The sequence below is a fragment of the Coenobita brevimanus genome, chromosome 40 (assembly GCF_032717465.1).
Source record: "Coenobita brevimanus isolate Jiangsu-jjx chromosome 40, ASM3271746v2, whole genome shotgun sequence".
In the NCBI taxonomy this organism is placed as follows: Eukaryota; Metazoa; Arthropoda; class Malacostraca; order Decapoda; family Coenobitidae; genus Coenobita; species Coenobita brevimanus.
In genome coordinates, this window is record NC_136993.1 from 2,365,597 (window position 1) to 2,366,223 (window position 627).

A 627-nucleotide genomic window follows, 5' to 3' on the forward strand; every position below is an offset into this window, starting at 1 on the left:
ACACACACACACACACACACACACACACACATGGAGCATGAGTGTGTTTCTCTGTTTTTTCGCCTCTATTTCTCGCTTTTACCCCTCCACTGTTTATGCCTCTGGAAAAACACACACTCTTTCCCTGGAACTCCACTTGCTCTGTATTTTAAAGCGTTTGCGTGTTTTTCCTGTTTTTTTCGCCTGTGTTTTTTTTATATTCCTGAGTTCCATAAGAGCTGATGTTACCTATTATAAATACTTGGGTTTATTACTACTACTACTACTGCTGCTGCTACTACTACTACTACTGCTACTACTACTACTACTACTACTACTACTACTACTACTACTACTCTCTCCTCCTCCTCCTCCTCTTCTTGTAATAGATTATACTGTATGACTTCTTATGCTAAATTTCATCTTCATAGTGTGAGTTTGTGCTTCCTGTATCTTTCTGTGTCGTGTGTGTGTGTGTGTGTGTGTGTGTGAATTTCTTATCCTGTGTGTTTTTCATTTTAATAAATAGCAGTTATTAAAAGTGTGTATGAGTGGTTATTGTATGAGTGGTTATTGATGCCGTTGTATGTGTCTGTTGTTGGATAGGTGTATGTGCCATTATACATGTAAGTATCTGGGTATACATAC